The following is a 17,550-nucleotide window of genomic DNA, read 5'->3' on the forward strand; positions in this document are numbered from 1 at the left end:
CCTTCAGATACATTCCATCTCTCCTTGCAATAGCTAGAGTTGGTTTCTGTTGCTCATACCCCCAAATTCTTTTTTTTTTAAAGATTTTATTTATTTATTTGAGAGAGAGAGAATGAGAGATAGAGAGCACGAGAAGGAAGAGGGTCAGAGGGAGAAGCAGACTCCCTGCTGAGCAGGGAGCCCGATGCGGGACTCGATCCCGGGACTCCAGGATCATGACCTGAGCCGAAGGCAGTCGCTTAACCAACTGAGCCACCCAGGCGCCCTACCCCCCAAATTCTTAATGAATAAAAGTCCCCTTCAAAATGTTTGACCCTGCAGATGAGGAAAAGTTAGTCTGTAAGTATGTTTGAATGTTCCTTGTGTCCTGAACACCAGCTGGTCTCTGCAGAAAAAGAAAGAGTGAAGAGAAGGCACCAGCCTTACCCTCATGGAGTCTCCAATATGAGATCCTCCTGGCTCAGTTTTTTGACTGATTTTTCCCTTAATTTGCAGACCTGGCAACTAAAGAGAGTTCTGCCAGGTCAGTAGTTATTCATAATTAACTTGAGTTATACTGTACAATCCTTGGCTTTACCCAGAAAACCCACAAGCAGATCTGAGTCTTTGCTACTTGCCCAAGGCCATTCAGATCCTTGAAAGATGAGGAAGTAAGTCACTTCTCTTCCTTAGTATCTTACTTAGTAGCCCAAAAGGGAGCTAATACTTTTCCTTGTGACTTTTAAGACCTGCTTAATATCGCTCTCTCCCTCCCCTCCTCCCACCCCACTTTAAATTTAGCCACTTTCAGAATTGAGGTAATATAAGCAAAAGCATTCATCGAACTGATCTTGACTTTGACTTTGACTTGGGAGGGGAATGTTTGGAGGAGACCTCAGAGTGAATTTCTTTGTTAAAAGGATTGTGAAACCCTGACAGAAATTTCATGGACAGGCAGAAAGGAATAGGAATAGTGAATAGGACATTTACATGCCAGGCACTGTTATATACAGGATTCAAACAACCCTGTGAGAAGTAAGCACTGGTATTCTCATTTTACAAGTGAAGAAACAGACCTGGAGAAGTGAAGAGGATGACCAAGGTCACAGAGTCTTAATTCAAGTCCAGGCTTGTTGTCCAAGCTCCTGCTTTTCCCACTACCTGGCTGCTTTTCTAAGAAGAAAGCAATAGAAGCTGAGTTGGGGTTGGAGGTGGATGGTGTCATGCACCTTATTAACAGTCATTAGAAATGATAACTCCACAGTTCTCCCTGGTTACCAAGATGAATTTATTCCAACACTTCCCAAAGAACAAATTTATTTTAAAATTGTCTCTGTGATATCAATAAGCGAATATCAACAAATATTCCACCAAAAGGGAGGGCTGGGGAGATTCCTTCAGTAAATAAGATTTGTACTAGTTGCTTTATTGTAGGACACCTTAAAAACTCAACTCAAAATTTAGAGTGCCCCCATGGATCTCCAATGGGAAGATATAGTGTGATATTAGTTGGGGTACACCTTCGGCTGCCATAACAAAGATACTCTAAAATACAGTGGCTAAAATAGAAGTTAATTTCTTTTTCATATATCAGTATAAAGATGAGTGGACCAAGGTTGGCCAAGTGGCTCTTCCATCCTCAACACATGAATTCTAAGATGGTACCAGTGGTTACCATTTCTCAGGCAAGGGAAGCAAGAATAGAGGGAGTCTGGAGCAAGAAGTTTTCTCTTTAAGAAGATAATGTGAAAGTTACACACAACACATATGCTTACCTCCCACTCGCCTAAACTCAGCCAAGTGGACACAACCAGATCAAAGGAAGCTAAAAGATACATTCTCTAGTTTGGTGCCCAAATCTCAGGCCAAAATTCAGAGAGTTCTATCACCAAAATGCAGATAGGGAGAATAAATACCAAAGGAAAATTGGCAGTTTCTCATCATTCCCAAATTTATTCACTAACAAAACTCTTTTTTACACAATGTTCCTCAGGACTGGTATTTCATTACGTTATCAGTCAGGATAGGATAGTTAATGATGCAGTGACAAACAACCCTGAACTCCAGAGGCTTAAAACAACATAAGTTTATTCTCACCTGTACTGCATGTCTATAGTGGGGGAGGGATGGAAAGAGAGGGTTTGCTCTGCTCTCTGGGAAGGAGTTGATGGAGAAGCTGTCCTCTGGAACAATGCTGATTTCCAGGGTAGAAGGAATGAGAGTGTGGGCGAATCAACCACCACCACATCTAACTTCGAGGAAATCTAGGTTGAGTCTGACAGCAATTCATAGCCTCTTCCTCACATGCATCTCCTTCAAATCAGACCTTTGTTCCCAGAACTGAGGCAGTTTAGACAGAGCCCCCTGTCTCTCTAACAGTGTTCCGGAGTCTATTGAAGAGAAAGAGGCCTCCTTCTCTCTTCCTTGTCCTGTTCTGCCACCATGTTGTACCAATTGGAGTACCAAACACAAGCTCTGGATGATTATGGTAATTGACAAAAGTGTCTGCAATTACTGCTTTCTCTGTATCTATGTCCACGTTCTCAGAAGACAGAGTCTATTTCTCCAGTTTTTTAATCTGGTTGGGGTTTGTGGCTTGCGTTGACCAACAGAATGAGGCAGAAATGACACTGTGCCCGTTCTGGGCCTCACGAGGCCTTGTACCACGTCCATCCACTCTCTCCTGAGGAAGACTGCCACCATGATATGATCACTATATGATCCCTGTGTGATCAAGTGTGAGCTCATCTGCTGGAGGATAATAGATCCCACAGAATAGAAATGAGGCATCCCAGCTGAGGTAACACCAGACGATATAGTTTGGGGTGGGGGACACACGACAGGGCATCTCAAAGCCCAAGAGATTTTTCATTAGTGTGCCCTGGAACATAGCAAGGGTCACAGAGGCCCAGGGGAACCGCTATCCCAGTCTACATGTACCAGGGGTTTCCCAGGACATGCGAATTTCAGGGCTGAAACCACAAAGCCTTGGCTGAACCAGGACACTTGGTCACCTTACAGCAAGGCTAATCAGTCCGTGAACTGCATGGCATTACTTAAGAGGAACTAGAAAGAGTCAGGAGAGTGGGGTGTCTTACCCAAGAGCACACAGTTAATTCATTCATCCCTTTTCTTCAATTAATCATACATTCAATGTCACTTAGGTTCACAGTCCTGGGACATGACAGTTTTTCTAAGGTGAAGAAGATTTAATCATAATACATAATAAAAATAATAATAATAGCCTTTGCCAAGTGTCTATCATCTATCTGGGATGGTTCTAGGCATTTCACATATATTAATCTATTTCATCTTCAGAATAGTGAAGATGAGTCACAGGAAAGAAGTACCATTATCCCTGTTTTACAGATGAAAAAACTGAGTCCAAAAAAAGGTTCAGTGTGTGACAATGTCACATAGTCATTAGGTGGCAGGACTAGGACATCTGGGGCAGTCAAGCTCCAGAACACGCGTTCTTTATCAGACACCATACTGTCTGGTGCCCCTCTCAGGGTGCCCAGCCTGACTGCATTCGAGACAAATCCACCCTCCAAAGCCAGCAGATCCCACCCAGACCCCTCACTCCAGCCAAAATGTCCCACGCGTCTTGATGAAGAGGGACAGACAGGAAGACTAAGGTGACAGGTGTGCTGTGCCTGGGTTGAACCTTTGTACAAGAGGTTAACTTGGAGAGTGTTGAACCCTGGAGAGTGTGACATCATGAGTCAAAGGGACCTGTGATATGGTGCATCACATCACCGTACCTCGCTGTCACAGCTACAAAATTGGGAATCTGGACCAAACTACGATTAAAGCCCTGTCTCGACTTGGGGAAATCCAGTTCACCCAACGATTTCCATTCAACAGAAATAACTGAGGTCAGGAACATCGAGGCAGCCATGAAACATGAAAAAAAATCAAATTAACCTAAAGCAGCTGGAGCATCATTCCTCTCCTTTTCTTCCTTTGGTAATATGTTTTCCAGGCTGCTCTCTATAAAAATCAGGCCTCCGATCTCAGGAGCAGCTGAGGAAAAACAAGAAATAAGAAAGATTATTTCTTGTTTGTCTTTATAGATAGCGTCTATAATCAAAGCACTTTTGAACTCTCCATCCCTAAAAAAAAAAAAAAAAAAGGCCTGTGTCTGCACTTTTCCCCCTATAGAGAATGTTGTTGGCTTTCTTCCTCTTCATTTTGACACTTTCACTTCCTTTGTTGCAAGGTGAAGTGGCCATCAGACTCAGGGTGCAAGTGGCCATCTCTTTCCACAGTGTTTCATGGCATTGGAGCCTCTGAGAAGAACCCGTGTTAAGAGTTTCTCTTCAGGATGATCGGACTGCTCTACCCAGCATTGCTGAGGTGAGTGATTCCTCCAACAGAATTTCTCTGTCATGTTGCCCATAAAAATATTGAAGATGCTCTACTTGATGATTTATGAGTAGGTCAACTGCTCTTTGCCACTTCCACTTCAAGGTGTAGTGAGCTAACCATCCCCTCTGCCGTCTTACTCCACCCAACTGTGCTCTGGTCACATTCCCCGCTCTCTGGTGAGGCCTTAGATTACTCAGCAGAACACTGAGGCAGGCTTCAAAGGGTGAGGTTTCTAACCCACTAACAAGACACTCTCCCTCCCTGAGGGCCAACAGCACTGATCCTTCCTTGGACTCTTTCCCATCGCCTTGTTTTCATGAATCCATGCTTTCCCCTACTTACCCTCACAGAGGAACACAAGAAGTTTTCTGAAATCAAAAACATGTATGTTCCCTCTAGATATTTTAAATTTTAGCTCCTTCTTTTCTAATAACCCCTTCCATAAATGTCAGTAGGGGATGCTAATCAAGTTAGTTGTTTATTGAAAGCAGGCTACTTTCGGCACAATGTTGGGCTCTGCTGGGAACTGTCTATGACATAGCTGCTATTCTCAAACTTGTAATCTAATTGGGAGACAAGTAGTGTTCATCCATTCATTCCTATGGACAATCAGTGCACAATTCTTGAGTGCCTACTGTATGCTAGGTATTAGGGAAACCATATTAGTGGGTTCCAAACTCTGAGCTCTGGCCCCTGGGGCAGGAGTTGGGGAATGAAGTTATGACGGAGGATTGTAAATCCACATATGTCACAGTGTCTGCACATTTTTATTCTCTTCTTATTCATGCATTCATTTGACAGATAGGTACTGAGTGTTTATAAACATGGAATAATGTCTCAGATGTGTCTGTGTATTTTCCAAAAGCATTTGGATGCAGTTGTGATCGATTAAAAACAAATCCACTTACAAGTTTTACTGAATTTGAAATGTCCTTTTCTCACTATTAGTGTCAGTGGACACCAGAAGTTCATTCTCACCAGGGACCTGCAGAGAAAGAGTTAACACTTTTAAAATGTGTTCTTACACTGGAAAATGTGGGAACGTCTGCAAGAGAAGGTTAACAGCAAGTCCATAACAATACCTGAAGGTGTGGGTTTTGTAGGATGACAGCCAGGAATGTGTAGGCAAAGAAACCTGGGGGGCGTGGGGGGGGGCACAGAAGCACTGGGGGGCACCAACGCTATATTTAAACAACCCTTACCCATGTTCGTCTACGATATGAAGACCACATTACTTTAAAATATGCACATAAACTCTCTCTTTTAAAATGACTTAGTGACAAGTTATTTTATAAAATTAGTATATATATCATAACTAATACATAAATCCAGAACATCTAAATCTCCACCTCACTGCCCAATCTTGATTATTTAGCTCCATTTATGTGACATAGGTTTTTCTAAAGCAAAATATACTACAATCGTCTGTGTTCATCATTCTTTATACTTTTCCAAGTGCTTTCCCTATACATGGTTTGATTGAGCATCACTAGAGCAATGAGATGTGGACGGGACAGGTCAGGACATTATTCTGATTTTATAGATGAAGATAGAATGCTGAAGAATAGACAATGAATTACAAGGATACAAAAATAAGCAAGGGTTAGCTAGGTAAAATTGGCAGGAAAGTGGATTACAAAGAAATGTAAAATGGCCCTGGGATGCAGAATCTGGAATTTGGGAAAAAGGAGGTAAGCTAAAATCCTGGGCTTCTACAGGCAGGCCATCATGAGTGTTCTAAAAAGATTGTGCTCATATTAAACACCAATCTCTTAAAATAGAAGAAGAGACATTTTAAGAAAGGGCCTAGAAAAAAAGGCAACAAAAAATATTTTTTTAAAAAATGGAAAATAAAATCTAGAAAAGACAGTCCAACAAGCAGAGTGATGCACGGCAGGAAAATTAAGGGCAACTAAGTGAGGTTCAAGTCGGCTGAATGGAATTCAACCCAGTAGGACTTTCTGTTAACTGTACTTTCATGGAACAATAACTCATGTGACCTAAAAAAAAGTCCAAAAGATTAAACTATATTGGGTCTTATTTCAGGTGATGCATATTTAAGTGGAAGGCAGCACTGTCAAAAGAATGAGCTTGGGTTTGAATTTTGCTTTCAACACACATTAGCCATTAGGCAACTACTTAATACTTAAACTGTCTGAACTTTGTTTTTGTTTTTGTTTTCCATCTCTAAACTGAGTATGATAACACTTCCCTTGCATGGTTGCTGCAAAGATTCGAGATGTATACGCAAAGCACCTAGTAAAGTGCACAGGACATTGCAGAAACTCAAGCAGGGAGAGTTGGTATGTTGGGTGGTGATGCTGGGTCTAATTTATATGCATTCTCTTGGCCTGAGCACTAGACTTGGAGTCAACAGAATCCAAGTTTTGGGTCCTGACTCTTCCACTTAGTAACCATAAGATGAGATATTATTAAAGGTATTTAGGTTTATTCATCCTGAATCTCTTTTTCTCATATAAAAATGAGTATAATTTCCCCTCCTATTTCTAGTTCAAGGTTCAAATGAAATGGTGTAGGTGAAGTTGCTCTTAAATATAAATGTCATATAAAAAGAATATCATTGCTACTAAAGTCTTTAAAAACTAATCATCTAGGTTAAAACAGATGTGTCACTATATATGTAGCAATTGTATCCCTGTAATAAGAACATAGGGCAGAAGTCTATCCATGTTTTCAGAAGTCCTAGTAGCAACAACAACAAAAACCCCTCAAATTATAAGAAATGTTTAGTTAGCATAGGGGAAATTGTTCAATTTTATGGATAAGGAAACATTTGAACAGGCTTACAAGGGTCATGATGGACCGTCCATCTCTAGGTTGACATCAGAAAGGATGAACAGCCTTCTGTCCCGAGTTTATCAGAGAATCAGAGAGTCCTCAGCCCAGGAGGGACCAGAGATAGTGCCAACCACCCATCTGGTTTAACCCGGAGAAGTGAAGTTATTTAATCACAAGGACACCCACAGGGAGGATCTCCAGGGTCCAGGTTGCCCCCTGCCTCTACCTTAGGCTTCTGCTCACTGTTTTCCCGTGACTACCCCGTTACTTTGGTGCAACTGCATTCCCCCATGGCTTTAAAATCTCTGCATCTGGTAAATGGGAAGGACTGGAGAGCAAATGCTAGGCTGCGGGCTATGCTACAGGACAAAATCTCCCTCGAATGTTTCCGTGTAGGGCCAGAGGGCAGTGAGGGGCTGGAACTTAACATCCTGAAGTTCCTCTCCTCCTTTTGCATTTATGATATCATCCAGGAAACATTTAAACAACCTAGATGGAACGAAATGTCTTGCCAGGTGGTGGCTTGTGATATATACAGACGGCCCCTGACTCACAAAGAAAGACTACAGAGGTCCCATACATACAAACAGCTGCTGCCATCCGCCTGGCCCCCACCACCTTGCAGCTGCCGTGGGCTATGTGAAAAAATTAAAAAAGAAAGAAAGGGGATAGAAAAAAAAAAAAAAATTTGACCACTTGCCAATTTCGGTACATTCATAGGCAGAAGAGGGCAAGAAGCTGTGGAAACAGGAATCGCATAAGGGAATGGACTCTCCAGATAAATTTTCAGCCATGGGTGAGCTGGCATCAGCCCCCACTCTCTTTGCCCTGAAAAATCTCCTCCCAGGAATGACTGTCCTCTTCCATCCAGAAGACTCTATCAATGTATGATTTTGCCTCCAAGCCTTTTTGGAAGAAGGCAGGAATAAATAATTTACCATTAGAAAATCTCTTTCAAAAAGCCACTCCCCTCTGTAATGGTTAATAATAAGAGTGCCTACCTCATGGGGTGGCTGTGAAGACAAAGTGAGTCAGTGAAGAAGTTCTTACAACTGTGCCCAATATGTGCTTTAACACTGAGAAATGTCATAAAAGTGTTGGCTTCCTGTATAACCACGGTTATCTCCACTTTACAGATGGGAGAACTGAGGCTTAGAGAAGTTAAATTACCCTAGCTAAGTCATAGAGCGTAGAGGTAGAAGCGAGATTCAAATCTAGGTCTGTCTCCAAATCCTATAATCTTAACTACTGTGTGTAAACAGTCAGATGCCTAGCACTGGGCAATCATTCACACATTAGCAAGAATTTACTCAAGCACATTGTTTTCTGCGGAAAATCAACTCAGCTCAGCTGCACTCAGGAAACAGGAATTTTGACTAGGGAGGGGGGCAAGTAGGTTATTTGGGGAAAGACCAGAAGAGCTGTTCGAGAGACCACAGCTGGGTATTGAGTAGGAAGCCTGGAGGCAGTGACACCCGTGGACAGAAGAGGTAGAAAAAAAGAGCGGTTTAGGGGGAGTCAAAGATGAATTCTGACCCAAGTGAAATTTCATCTCGATCTGACTCAGGAAAAGGGGGAAGAAGATTTCTATCTTTTTCCCCACCTACCATCTCTTGTCCCACCCACGGTTCCAAATTACTTATTAGTATTCTTGGTAGACTACAAGAAAGTTTAAATAAACTTTTGTGGGCTGGTTGGAAACATAATGCTTCCACTCCCATTTGTCATGCATTTCTTTTGGGAAATGTGTGCTGAGTTTCCAACAAATGACTTGTAATGTAATACAACGTCTCCCTGGGTTGGGCACCTTGCTGGGTGCTGGGAATACCAAAGGAGATATAAGGCAAGGTGTGTGCCCTTGAGCAGAAGCCCCGAGGGGGAGAGATGTGTAAGCAGCTAAGAGACAACGCGCTGAGTGCAACACGCTGAGTGTAACAGGAGAGGTGTATACAAAGTGCCTTGGAGCACAGAGGAGGGGGACGGGGAAATTGCTTTTAAATCGACTTTTGGAATCCAACCTCTCTGCAAGTTGGGAGCTGCATGCCATCATTAGAAGTTACTGTAAGGATGTACTTACCATTTAGTACTGAATGAACTCATTCTTCAACAGGACTGTTGCCTGCTTGTTTCCTGGCAAGCAGTAGTATCAATATCTGTGTTTTTTTCGAAGAGGTAAGAGAGAGAGGTGAATGCATGGACCCTGAACTCAGACTGCTCTGGTTTGGATCTGACTTTCACTTGCTAGTCATATGACATTTGCCTCTTTCGGTCTCAGTTTTATTTATCTGTAAAATGGGGCCCATGAAAATACCTTCTTCATAGAGAAGATAAATGAGTTAATGCATGCAAAGCCCAGTACCCAAGATGGAGTAAACATCTCACCCAAATCCGGCTACAACTAACTGGGTGACAAACATTAACTGGCTTCAAATAATTTCACCAAGTGGAGATGTGTTTCTGGAAGATCGTTTTAAGGGATACACAGACAAGCATGTTTACATTGTTTTTTAAAGATTTATTTATTTGGGAGAGGTGGGGAGGGGCAGAGAGAGAGAGAATCTCCAAGCAGACTCCGTGCTGAGTGCAGAGCCCAATGTGGGACTCGATCTCACAACCCTGAGATCACGACCTGGGATGAAACCAAGAATCCGACACTTGACTGGCTGTGCCACCCAGGTGCCCCTCGCATGTTCACATTTTAATAGCATGTATTTATCTTCACATGTTGGGGGGGAAATACATGTAACCCATCAAACCCCAATTTTAAAGATATCATTTCCTAGGAGGAATAAAAAAGAATTAGAAATTTTTAGTAAAACTAAAAGAAAGCTATTTAGGAAATGATAGTCAGATGTTACATCTTGTCTTTCAGAATAAAAGTACCAAGCTGAGCAGGAGACTTAAATTGAGGCTAGGACAGCAGACAGACGTTGCCCTTTAAATTTTTCTTCTTATTTTCTTTTTTTCTTCCCCCCTTTTTTTGCACTGGGCATGGGCTTGAATTCATTTTAGTTTTCTTAATATCAAATACATATATGAAAGAACATATTAAAATCTTCTCTAGATTTTTATTTTAAAGGGATATGGGGGGAAAAGCATCACAGATTAGGAACTGCAACAAGTGATGGTTTCCCTTTCTGTGTTTTCTCCCTGTAATGAAATTCAAAACTTTCATCAAGGACTCTGGGGAAAGGCACCATTTTCTAATGCCCTAACTAAAGGGAGAGTGCGTCTGAATAGCAGAAAAGAATGCCTTCTGCATGCCCGTGCTTTCTTGGCCCCGATTTCCATCCTGGTGGAAAAATTCCCTGAAGCCTATGACAGCTGAGCTTTTCGCCTGGAATTCAGATGATCAGAAAAGGAAAATTCTACCCTGAGGTTCTGGGGGTACTCGAGCAGCTTGTGATGCACACAAAGGCCAGAGAGTGGACCTGCCACCTGCCGCGTCCACCCCACAAGCCGGGGGAGCTCGAGCTCGACAGGATTCAAGTTTGGGGGAGGCAGTGGGAAGGAGACATAAGAGATGAGAACAGGCCGGTGTCGACTCATTCGCTGGGTTTCCCCCAAGTTGCAGTAAGGTCTCTGGGGCACCCAGTTACCTCCACCCCTTCTTTGTAAAAATTACCCCCAGGAAAGTCCCTCTGTCTATCACAACAGTTAGCCTTTGAAGCTTATGGAATGGTCACGCCTGGACGGGGTTTCCCTGGGGTCAGTATCCCCATCCAGGCTTCCCCTGGCCCGACTGTCATCTCCACTGAGAGGCTTGAACAGAACGGAGCGTGTTAAAGGCACACAAGACCAAGGGACACTATGCAGGCTATGTCTGTTAAGCAGAGCTGTCTCCTCATACAGCCTATGTGTCTTCTCCTCTCACTCCTCCTGTGGAGATGGCCTCCACTAACTGAGCATCCTCCCCTGCCCTCCACCAACCTGGTCAAGCCCTCTTTTTTCCCCCTTCTAGGAAAGGGAGAAGCAATGAATCCCCTTGTGGGTCCCACCCTGGGAGAGCAGGTACAGAGGAAAGAGTACTCACTGATTGGGGGCAGCAGGTTTCAGATAAGTCCTTCTATTTCAGCCTCAAGAATAGGATTCTCAGGTAAATACAGGACACCCAGTTCCATCGGAATGTCAGAGAAACAACAACTAATTTTTTAGTAGGCGTATGTCTGAAGTACTCATAGTAAATACTTAGATGAGATGTTATTTGTTATCTGACATTCCTACGTAACTGGATGTCTATATTTTCCTTTGCTAAATCCGGCAACCCTACTCAAGAACAACCTCACGAGGCTGGCATTATTATTCCTGTTTTAAAGATGGGCAAATGAGGTTTGGAGGCATTGAGCGACCAGCCAGAAACCACAGTGCTTGCGGGCGACAGAGTAGAGATGTCATTTTCGACCCAGACCCACTGATTTCAGGACCAGTGATATTTCTACAATACCAAACAGGGATCCGAGCCTTCAACAAAAGGACTAGATAGGATGCTGATGGAAGAAAGTGAGATATTCTCGAAGGAGTATGGGGGAGATTCTTGGGTGCCTTGTCCAAAATGTAGAAAATCGTTCAATAAACAGTGGGGTGGCTGTAATTGAATTGAATTATTGCCACGTTTGGTAGCTAAAAGACTCTGCTCCTTCCCTATACACATTCCTAAGAAACACTTGACCCCCCTCCCAGCTCTAGTCCCCCTTCAACAGGACCCTTCAGCTCCTACAGGGAGCACTTCACCCCATGTGTATAAGCAGTGGTAGATGAGGTCATTGGACACAGCTCCAAAAGAAGATTCTAGTCATGTTACATCCATTTAACACATGGAGGAAACCCACAGGGCTGAAGGAATTGGCTGGCCCAAGGAATAAACCAGCCCTCTTTCAGCTGGATAACCTTCAAAGCTCAGTGTGTGTAGTTTAGTCACCTTGCTTGAACCGGGCTGCCTCAGCAGAACTTGAAAATATCAGTGTGCACTTCAGTTGGTGTTGTTTTAGGATAGCAGAGGCTGTGGGGGTAAAGACAGGCAAAGGATCTTCTGCTAGAACTCTTTCTCACCTGCACATAAGATCAATCAGTAGAAACCTTCTGCCTGGTTTCCTTCTTAAATCTATGAAGCTCTATGAATCTGGACACAGGACTCTTTTTGGAGCACACACAGCTCAAAGATGCCCACAGACCTCCAGGTCCCAAGGGAAACTACTGTGGCTCCGTACGTAGGGGGACATCTTACCCTCCTCAGCTTAAGTCCCAGCCTTTTCCTCCAGACCCTCACTGGAGAAGCCACACGAGGATAGAGGGTAGCTAGTAAGAGCCAAGGAAAATGTCATTGAAAGAAAATGTGCACCCAAATCTGTCACCACTGGGAAAGTTGGCTACCTTATAATCATTTCAATATCTGATGATGAAAGCAATAAATTCTTATTGTGGGGAAAATTTGAAAGTGCTAAAAAGTATAAAGAAACAAAAACTACCCATAATCTCCTCATGCTGAGAGAGAACCTCTCCTAAAATTGCGGTGAATTTCCCAAGGACCTCTGTCCATATAATAAACATAATTGGCCTCATACTTCATCTATGACTTTGTATTCCACTGTTTCTAACCTAACAAATTATCATTTCCCTCACATCGTTAAAAACTTTCCAAAGAATCTTCATGACTTTGATGACCCATTAACAGATACATTGAAAATGGCGTAATTTATCTAATTATTCTAATGCTGCTAAAGATACAGATTGTTTCCAAGGTTTTTCCCTAATAGAAGTAACATAGCAGTGAACATCTTCCTCACATACATTTTTTTTATCGGACCCTCGCCACCTGTTCCCTTATGTCTAAAATCTAATATAAAGTGGCATCCGATATTTGACCCAAAGATATGTGTCCTTCCATGTTTTCTGTTTTTGCCATGCTCTACAAAGGGCCCCGTGTCTTCCAGAGGCCCCACCAACTGAACTAGTTGGAGAAGCACTGTGCTCAAGTATTGAGCAAGGACTGCCTGGTCCCTTGTCAAATGAAGGGGGCTTCTTCACAGCCGGAAGTTCCAATCCCCTGTAGACTCGGGCCCTCGTTTGTAAGAGAGAGACAGAGACAGAAACAGAGAGATAGAGACAGAGAGAGAGAAAATCCCAGGAACCGTTCTCAGAGAAACCACCGCACGATGTAATGCCACTGGGAACGTGACAATAAAAGTCCTCAGAACTGTGCCGCTTGTTATTTTTACAGAACCATTGCTTGCTGATTCAGTTAATGATAATGTTGGGTTCCAAATTTTTTCCAAAAGGGAGTCTTAAGTGTTCTCAACTTGGACGGCGCTGGCTTAAAAATAAACAAATAAGTTATATAAGTCCAAACTTTGGAGGATCAGGTTTTAGAAGCCCAAGCTCTGGCGTCGGATTAAAGGGGCCCACTCACATCCTGTGGTGGGGCCTCACGTGCAGTCTTCAGGGAGGAGCAACAAGAGAACATTCCAGCGGTCCCTGAAATCCAGCTTCTAATTTGAGCACCAACACCCACCGGGAGCTGCATAGAGAGCACCCCGCGTCACAGGGCTTAGAAGACAGGGGAGAGAGACAAAAAAGCAAGTGCCACCACGGGTAGCTGGGGACGGACTTCTCTTTCTTTGCTTTTTCCCAATGTCAGATCTTTGGAAAGGCTTAATGGTGTTATTCAAGAGCTGTCATCTACTGCTTGGCATCTGGCTGCGTTTTAGCGGGAAGCGAACCGATTACTTGAAAGCTTCTAAGACTCCTGCAGGAAAGACGTCAGATTCCTCAAAGTGACCAGGGTAGAGGGAGCCCCACTTTGGGTCCAGCTGTGGGAACTTTCGAGGGACAGGAGCAGCCCAGGGCTCCGGCGGGGCTCAGAATCCTCCATGCACTCCAAGAGTAATAAGAATATGCGAAATGTCACAAATGAGTGTCTCCATTCAAGTATTTAGGTATCGCAGTTATTAAGAGCTTTGTAGTGGGAGGTGCCGAGGACCCAAGGATAAAAGATAAAGTACAATAGACCCTGCCCTCAAATTGCTGGCTCTCGCTGAGGAGAATAGATCTGTTCACAAATAGCCAGAAAATGCTGCATGCCCATCACAAATGGCAGTGGAGACCAAGGATCGACACGCGCCAGGAGAGCAAGGTAAAAGCAGTACTCACTTCTAGCCAGTAACCGGCTTTCTGGAATGCGGGCCCAGTGTGGCTATAGCTTCAGATTTTCCAAAGCAGGAGAATGCGATTTTTCTGTAAAATATCCCCATTTCTTTTTAAGCTAGCTGAAAAAAATTGTTAACACTATGCAAACTAAACAAAACATACCCATGAGCTGGATCAGAACAAGCCACCAGTGTGGACCTCTGAGGCAGACTCCATTTGTTAATACGGAGAAATATCTACCCTTATGAAAAAAGCACTTTACATACATATGTTGAATATGATCTTGTTCCAAATCATGCATTTAACACATAGGAAAAAGATGGAAGATGATACATCAAAGTGTTAACAGTAGATCCCAGACAGCAGGACTATAAATGATTTTTTTCCCTCTTGTTTTTCTGTCTTTAATGACATTTTTACAATGAGCGTGAGTGGCTTCCATAATCAGAATTTTCAACAAAATTAAAATTTTTATAAAAACACCAAAGTGCTGTTTTATTATGAAACAGGTAAAATATTATGAAAGCTTTAAGAAATAAGGAAAAATTAAATGAGAATAAGAATTATTGGGAAATGTTAAGAATAATAAGGTTTGAGTAATAAGAAAATAAATGGTGCACATGAGACATTTACAGTGAGCTTTACAGGCATATTTTACTTATTCTTCTTAACTTCTTGTGTAATGGAACTACTGTTACTCCCGCGCACAGGGGAGAGGATGAAGCTCAGAGACATTAAGTAACTTGCCCAAGGTCACACAGCTCATAAGTAGCAGAGCTAGAATTCAAAACCCAGGTCATCTGCATCCAGAGGCTATGTGTTCTCTTAACCTTAAGTAGGAGATTAGTCCCCCACTTTCCAAGGTTTCAGTTTCTGAGTTTTCAGTTACCTGCAGTCAACTGTGGTTGGGAGACAGAAGATCTTCCTTCTAAGTCATCAGAAGGTCAATAATAGCCTCACGCTATGTCCCAAGTGCCTACACCGGTCACCTCACTTCAGCTCATCATGTAGGCATTTCATCCTCTCCCATCATCCCAAGAAGAAGGTTGAGTATGGTACTATCAGGTGTTTTGAGAGAGAAAGTGAGAAACCGCATTCACATAACTTTTATTACAGTATATTGTTATAATTGCTCCATTTTATTATTATTAGTCGTTGTTCTTCATCTCTCCCTGTGCCTAAATTAAACTTTACTGCAGTCTGTTTGTATAGGAGAAGCATGGTATCTATAGGGTTTCAGGCATCCACTGGGGGTCTTGGAAAGTATCACCCGTGGATAAGGGGGAGTATTGTACTAGAAGCAAAGCAAATAAGGTCAAAGAGATGGTGGTCTTTGACCTGAGCCTTGAAGACCCAATAAGAGTTCCACCCGAAGAGATAGGAAGGAAACAATATCGCAAAGGAGTTGAGATGATCCCAGGGGGCAGAGCAAGAAGTTTTGATGAAGTGAGGTAAGTGGGCTAGAGACAGTCATGAGAGTCGGAAGTACTAAATGCCAGGCATGCTAAAGAATTACACTATATTTATAGTCAGTGGGAGCCATTGACAATTCTAGTTCCAGAATGAGATGGGTGCCATGGTGTTATTAACTTGCTGGGACCGCCATTAACAAAATACCACAGACTGTGGGGTGTACACAACAGAAACTTATTTTCTCACAGTTTTGGAGGCTGGAAGCCCAAGAGCAAGGTCGGCAAGCTTGGTGTCTCCTGAGGCCTCTCCCCTTGGCTGGAAGAGGGTCTCCTTCTCAGTGTGCCCTCCCATGACCTTTCCACTGGTGTCCCACCTTCCTCTTCTCCTAAGGACACAGTCGGATTGAAATATCCCAGAGTTGCCCCAAAGTAATTTTCTTTTTTTTTTAAAGATTTTATTTATTTATGTGACAGAGAGACACAGCAAGAGAGGGAACACAAGCAGGGGGAGCGGGAGAGGGAGAAGCAGGCTTCCCACCGAGCAGGGAGCCTGATGCGGGGCTCGATCCCAGGACCCTGGGATCATGACCTGAGCCAAAATCAGATGCTTAACGACTGAGCCACCCAGGCACCACCCCCCCCCCCAAAGCAGTTTTCCTTTGCGAGAAAGCACAGTAAGAGATGCCAATCTATCTATAAATGCAGGACTTTTTTTAAAGATCATTATGGTGTTTGGGAGAGAGGGGGTATTTTTTTTTTTTTTTCCAGAAGAGAGTTGTATTTTTAAAGCGGTTTTCCTTTTGCAAAGTGGCAAGCTTCCCTGGGTATTTTTCACTCTCAAAAGTTCTTGCAACCTTTCTTGACACCCTCTGCCTGTGTCAAATGGCAGGAGCAATGGAAGTCATTTGGCACTCGTCACGGGAGATGGCAGGGAAACGGTCCCTCCCCTCCACTGCGCTGTCAGGGTAATCTGTTTTCCTCATGGCTGCAAAGGAAACCTAAACGAATTTTGCCTGCTCCAAACCCTTGAAACTGGAGTTATGAGGTCGGATGGAGGAGGCCAGGAAAAATAATTTCTTGGGGTGGTTTGCTGCTTTCTGAGGCCTTTTACTAGTGACCTATAATACTAATTACCCCATTTCCCTGTCTGAATAAGACATCTTTATGATGATTCACGGCTGTGGAAGTCAGTGTCAATAAACAGGACACTGAAATTCAATTCTGTTGCATCTCAAAACTGGATTCTTTGGATCTTCACAGGCAAATCCAGGCTCCTGTAATCCAGGCCAGTGTTGGGTGTAGACATAGGAGCAGGAACTCCTAGGCCTTCTGGGGGGAAAGGAGCCTCTGGTGGTGGTCCACTTGGGTACAAAGCATAGAATCATTTCTTTCTGCTCTTTTGGGTTTGTTTGCTTTTAAAGGAGATCAATGTCTAAGAAATCCTGGTTCCATCAGAAAAGAAAGAAAGAAAGAAAGAAAGAGGAAGGAAGGAAGGAAGGAAGAAAGAAGAGAGAGGTTCTTTGAGATTTAAGTATCATAAGTTACTAGCAGCATACAACTGATCAAAACATCATCAATATATTTTAACTTTTGATATGTAATTATAATCTCAGAAGTAATTTTAATGCATTTCAATGAGATGGGTGGAGATATTTCCCCCCAATTAGTTCATATATTCAAGAATGACTATCACTTACTATTAGAGAGATTAAAATTAATCTAATTAAAAGATTAGAATCATTGCTGTTCCCAACATTCAGTTCTTTGAACTCCTTCCTAACTGTATGCTCCAAACAATATAACTCATAAGCATCTATAACTTTGATTAGGTCTTTCTCCAATTTTA

The 17,550-nt window shown here is 42.9% G+C and overlaps 1 protein-coding gene across 1 annotated transcript in view; it reads left to right on the plus strand.

Annotated features, from left to right (window-relative positions):
* Positions 1–4,219: 4,219 nt before the first annotated feature.
* Positions 4,220–17,550, plus strand: part of RBPJ (recombination signal binding protein for immunoglobulin kappa J region) — a 226,064-nt gene continuing 212,733 nt past the window's right edge. The window contains exon 1 of the mRNA XM_073891499.1: positions 4,220–4,338. The gene's annotated coding sequence lies outside the window, so the exon portion shown is untranslated. The remainder of the gene's footprint in view (positions 4,339–17,550) is intronic.

The sequence above is a fragment of the Callorhinus ursinus genome, unplaced genomic scaffold (assembly GCF_003265705.2).
Source record: "Callorhinus ursinus isolate GAN/ISIS: 27379988/994484 unplaced genomic scaffold, GSC_fseal_2.0 scaffold4, whole genome shotgun sequence".
In the NCBI taxonomy this organism is placed as follows: Eukaryota; Metazoa; Chordata; class Mammalia; order Carnivora; family Otariidae; genus Callorhinus; species Callorhinus ursinus.